We start from the raw sequence: 5,875 nt of genomic DNA on the forward strand, positions 1-5,875 counted from the left end.
ATTGCTGTACATGAATACATAGCTCTTTGTAATATTTTTTGGAAATCTGAGATGATCAAGATACCAATGTCCTGCCGGATTAAGAGTATTGTAGAGCTGAACTTTGAGTTACTGTGCAATTTTTTTTTTCATGCTGTCATTTGTAATATGTTTTGTGAGAATCCTTGGGATTAAAGTTTTGGTTGCAAAAGAAAAGAAGAAAAGAAAAGAATCCGCCTGCCAGTGCAGGGGACACAGGTTCAAGCCCTGGTCCGGGAAGATCCCAGGTGCCGCAGATCAACTAAGCCCGTGGGCCACAACTACTGAGCCTGCGCTCTAGATCCTGGGAGCCAGAACTACTGAGCCCCCATGCACAACTACAGAAGCCCGCACGCAACGAAGACCCAACGCAGCAAAAAAAAAAAAAAAAAAAAAAAAAAGACGCTACTGGCCAGGTGATCAAGGGTAAAATCATTTGTCATAAGTCCCGTTGATGGTGTGTATCCTTGATGTGACCTGAGGAGAATGGCATTTTTATCTCTGTCTGGATCTTCCGCCCCAAACCCCATAACTCCAGACCAACCATAAGAAAACATCAGAAAACAAACAGACAAACAAATTGAGGGACAAAATACCTGACCAGTCCTCCTCAAAACTTTCAAGGTATCAAAACCCAGGGACATCTGAGAAATGTCACAGCCCAGAGGAGACTGGGACAGAAAAAGGATGTTAGGGGAAAACTAGGGAAATGCTAATGAAGTGTGGACTTTAGTTAATAACAATGTATCCATCTTGGTTCCTTAGTTGGATAAACATGTCATACTAACGTACTAACGTGTTGGAGATAGGGTTACTGGGTCAGGGTCCACGGCACTCTACACTCTGTACAGATCTTTGCCACTTTTTTGTAACTCTAAGCTATTCTAAAATTAAGCGAGTACTGAACAGAGATAAGAATGTTATTTCCCTGATTTGAACATGCCTGAGTTTCTTTTCATGGTCACATTTTTGCTATCTGGATGTGTCTTGGAATCAGTAGCAAAGGAGAGTTGCCAGCCCCTGGAAAGATGTGGGTGGTTTGCAGGTGGCTTGCTCTGGAGCTGAAGACCACGGTGGGAAGTCTGCAGCCTCGGGCTGCACTTAGAACCATGGGAGGGGATGGGCCAGCTCAGTTAGGGATGGAACCTATAAGTAAAACTTTTTTCTTTTCCATTATGGCTTATCACAGGATGTTGAATATAGTTCCCTGTGCTAGACAGTAGGATGTTGTAGTTTATCCATCCTATATTTAATAGTTTGCATCTGCTAACCCCAAACTCCCAATCCAACCCTCCCTCACTCTTTCTCCCCCTTGGCAACCACAAGTCTGTTCTCTATGTCTGTGAGTCTGTTTTTGTTTCGTAGACGAGTTCATTTGTGTCGTATTTTAGATTTCACATATAAGTGAGATCATATGATATGTGTCTTTCTCTTCTGACTTACTTCACTTAGTATGGTAATCTCTAGGTCCATCCACATTGCTGCAAATAGCATTATTTCATTCTTTTTATGGCTGGATAATATCCCATTGTATATATGTACCACATCTTCTTTATCCATTCATCCATCAGTGGACATTTAGGTAGCTTCCATGTCTTGGCTATTGTAAATAGTGCTGCAATGAACATTGGGGTGCATGTATCTTGTCTTTCTTTTTTTTTTCTTTCTTCCTTTCTTCCTCCCTTTCTTTCCTCCTTTCTTTCTTTCTTCCTTTCTTCCTTTATTTCTTTCTTCCTTTCTTTCTTCCTTGCTTCCTTCCCTTCTTTCTTTCTTTCTCTCTCTCCCTCTCTCTCTTTCTTTCTTTTTCTTTCTTTCTTTCTTTTTTTTTTTTTGTCACACAGCATGTGAGATCTTAGTTCCCTGACCAGAGATGGAACCCATGCCCCCCGCACTGGAAGCACGGAGTCTTAACCACTGGAGCACCAAGGAGATCCCAGGGGTGTGTGTATAGTTTTGAATTAGAGTTTTCTCCAGATCTATGCCCAGGAGTGGAATTGCGGGACCCTATGGCAGCTGTATCTGTTGCTGCACGTCTCACATCAACCACCTGCACTCCAATCCTTGCTCTCAACGTCATCTTTGGGGAACCCAACCTGCGACAGGGACCTTGACAAGAAGAAATGGCTCAGGGAAAAGCTACCTGCACAGGGAGGAGATAGAGGCCATCGCCCCTGGGGTGCGGCGCGGAGAGTGGGCACAGAGATTTGTCATTTCACCCCCGATGCTCATCTCAGCCCTCCTGGCTGCCCCACTCTAGGTCACCTCGGGATACAGAGGTGACCCGGTTAGAGTCCCTGCCTGTGCAGGAATCTGGGGGCACCAGCGGGTCTGAATAATATTAGTGCAGGGTCTCCCCTGCGGCACTGGGGTTATTCGGGGCGGGTCATCCTCTGCTGAGGGCCCCTCCTGGGCACTGTGTGGGGTTTAGCAGCAGCCCTGGCCACACCCCTTTGATTCCAGGGGCCCCTCCCCCCCAGTTGTGACAACCACAGATTTTCCCCACACATCACGGAAGAACTGGGTGAGGCGGGGGCAGGATGGCCCTGGGCGAGGACAGCTGTGTTGAAGCAACCAGCCTGGCCCAGGGCAAGGTCTGCCCCAATCCCGTCAGCGCCTGCATTTAGACCTGCCCCTTTCCTCTCCCACCTCCTCTGCCCTGCAGTGGTCTCCGAGACATCATCGCCATGTGATAAATCACACCTTCTCAGTCGACTGTTTGCTGCCCTCGCTAGAACGTGAGCTCTTTGAGGACAGGGATGCTGTTATGTCCCCAGCACCTAGAAGAGTGTCTGCTGTGTAGTAGATGCTTCATAAATACTTGCTGAATAAAGGAGTTGAATAAAGGGATGAGTGGATGGATGAATGAAGGTTACAATGGAAGGACGGGGGAGATTCCCTTTCTGGCTCTCGGGGGTTGGGAGATCAAGTGAAAGATCCGTCCTAAATAGGCTGATCAGCCTTCTGGGGTTCCCCGGGACTGAGGGTTTCCCCAGAGTTCCAGCGCTCAAACCTGAGCGGTCCTGGGCAAACTGGGGGCGGGTGTTGGTCACCCTATCTAAACACAGTAACAATTCCAGCTGCAATAGCAATGGCCAATGACCTCTATGGTCTTATTGACCATGCACAGTTCTTTACCTGGCAGGGAAGGGTGGGCCGGGATTGGAATTCTGGTGATCCAGGGCGGGTGAGGGCACACCCCGGGCTTGTGCAGGGGAGTCCAGGAAGGTTCTGGAGAAAGTGACAGTGACACAGGGGGGAGGGAGGAGTCTAAGGAAGAACATCCCACATGACAACGTGTGCCAATGGCCCTGGGCCCAAGGTCACACCTGACCAGGGCTTGCCTTTTTTTTTTTTTTCTAATTTACTTTTTCCCACATGGATATGCAATTGTCCTAATGCCATTTATTGAAAACTCCTTAATTTCCCCACTTTCTGTCATATCAAGTTCTCATAGATCTGTTTCTGGACCTTTATTCTATACCATAGAGCTATACGTCCCATCCTTGCACGACTAGGGCTGTTTCATCACTATAACTTTATTTTTTATTCATTTATTTTTCTTGGCCATGCCGTGCGGCATGTGGGATCTTATTTCCCTGACCAGGGATCGAACCCGCGCCCCCTGCCAGTGGAAGCTCGGAGTCTTAATCACTGGACCTCCAGGGAAGTCCCCAGGGTTTGCTTTGACATCCATCGAATGGTGGCAGGTGGGCACGGGGAGCAGCTGTCTGTGAGCCATCCTGTGTAGAAATGCAGGCTGGAGGGGAGGACAGATGGAGCGGGAGGGGAAGAAGCGGAGGAGGGAGGGAGGGCGGGCGAGAGACAGACAGAGCATGAAAGCTGAAAAGAGCTCCTAGTGCCGGGAGCCTTGGAGCCAGAGCCTGGGAGCCAGGGTGACTGGCTCTCCTCCCTGGTTTGTGTGTGTGTGTGTTGCGGGGGGTGGCTCTGGGCTTCTCAGGCTGGGAATGGGGTGCACAGAGCAGGGACGGAGCAGGGACCCTTCTCTCTGGGACCTCGTGGGCCATCCTCAGCTCACAAAGCTGAGCCACTCCTGGCCCTACGAGTGGGGGGGCTTATCCTCCCTGTCCCCTGGATCACACCCCCTCACACACAACTTCCCCGTGTGTGTTCCCAGCAACCAAGAGAATCTGTTTTTAAAAGATTTGGGGGAGGGGGGTAAACATACAAACAAGAGCAGAATGGATACTTTTTCAGAATGTGAATGGCTCTGTGTAAGCCCACCCCCAGGGTAACCACAGTCCTGACCTCTAACACCCTTGACGAGTCAGCCTTGGTCTGGGCTTGCGGACCCACGGAAGCTTCCTCATCCCCTCCTTCAGATCCCGTCTCTCCCTTGGCGTCTTTGTGAGAAGCACCCGGGGAAGTGGGACTGCTAGGCTGTACTGCTGCTAGAACTCCACCTGGGCTCCACCAGGCTCCAGCCCCCCACCCTGTGCACCTCTCTGACCCTGAGGCACCTCAACTGGTAGCAGCCGCATCACCTTCCCTCCTGGGACTTGTGACACTTAAGGGAGACACCGCAAGGACAAGCCTTTGGCTCCCTGGCTGGCAAAGAGCAGGTGCTCAATTGTCATAAGTGTCCGTATCAGTGAGGGTTCTCCAGACAAACAGAATCCATAGGGTGTGTGTGTGTATATACACACACACGTACATATGTACACGCGTACAAAAATATACAGCAGTGTATCTATGCAGTATGCATACACACATATACACATATAGTATATACAATACACACCTACCTGTATACACACATATAAAAGGCATAGTTTGTATATCTACAGTATGTATACACACATATGCACATAACATATACAATACCCACATACATAGACACTATACATACACACATATAAAATGCATCGTTTGTATGTATACAGTATGCACACATACGTATAACGTATGCAATATACACACCTAGGTACATATATGTCATACATATAGACACATACAAAGATATTTAGGTGTGTATATAGACAGTATACATACATACACATATAATACATGCAATACGTACACGTACATACATATAGACACACATATACACCTACATATAAAAGCATATAGCATAAAAATATATATGTACTGTATATATAAATTCATCATATGTACACGTACATATATCATATATATCAGATATATACATATATACAATGTATACACACACATACACACCTATATGTAAATATGCGCATGTACATACACATATAAATACATACGCAAGTGTGTATATAACAGTATATACATATATACATGTAACACCTAGAAACATATACACATACAGGTATACAACATATATACACACCTATATATAAATACACACTGTATACATACATACAGTGTACATAAACTGTATATCTACACACACCCATATATCAATATATGGGTGTGTGTATATACACAGCATGTTCACATTTATAAAATGTATACTATATATATGCACATACATACATGTATACAATATATACACACAAATATATAGGCTTGTATGTATACTGTATATAGTACTTACACATATACTACAAACGCACGCACATATAAACATATGTGTATACATATATATAATATGTATGCACACATATACAAATTAATAGGCTTGTATATATTCAGTATTTTTACATATATAGTTTTGTTTTAAGGAGTTGACTCATGTGACCGTGAGGCAGGCAAGTCAGGGCAGGACTCTGGGCTGGAGACACAGGGAAGAGCTGATGTCCCAAGGCCATTGGAGGAACAGTTCCCTCTTTCTTCGGAACCTCATTTTTCTCTCCAGTCCTTCAGCTGATGGACGAGGCCCACCCACGCCACGGCATTGACAATCTCCTTTACCCAAAGT

The sequence above is a fragment of the Eschrichtius robustus genome, chromosome 1 (assembly GCF_028021215.1).
Source record: "Eschrichtius robustus isolate mEscRob2 chromosome 1, mEscRob2.pri, whole genome shotgun sequence".
NCBI classification, from domain to species: domain Eukaryota; kingdom Metazoa; phylum Chordata; class Mammalia; order Artiodactyla; family Eschrichtiidae; genus Eschrichtius; species Eschrichtius robustus.